We start from the raw sequence: 284 nt of genomic DNA, 5'->3' as shown, positions 1-284 counted from the left end.
AGGGTTCCACAAGCCTCCAGTCATATCCCCCCTCCCCCACGCGCGACAAGGTCCTCTTTTTTTTTTGGAACTGAAAATATGGTAACCCTCGCAGTGCCCTGCCCTGCCCTGCCCTTCCCAGTCCTGCTCTTTAACTGTTTTGTGCCCCCTGGAAGTTTAATAGCGGCCTAGAGCTGATAAATGCCAAGTCAAACAGCTGCCACGACCCCAAGCCTGCAGCTCAGCACGCAACAAGCCCAGCCTCCATCCCTGAGCAGCAAAACTGCAGGCTGCTGGCCGCCCCC

The sequence above is a fragment of the Alligator sinensis genome, unplaced genomic scaffold (genome assembly GCF_000455745.1).
Source record: "Alligator sinensis unplaced genomic scaffold, ASM45574v1 scaffold462_1, whole genome shotgun sequence".
Lineage (NCBI taxonomy): Eukaryota > Metazoa > Chordata > Crocodylia > Alligatoridae > Alligator > Alligator sinensis.
Note: the sequence above shows the minus strand (reverse complement) of the source record.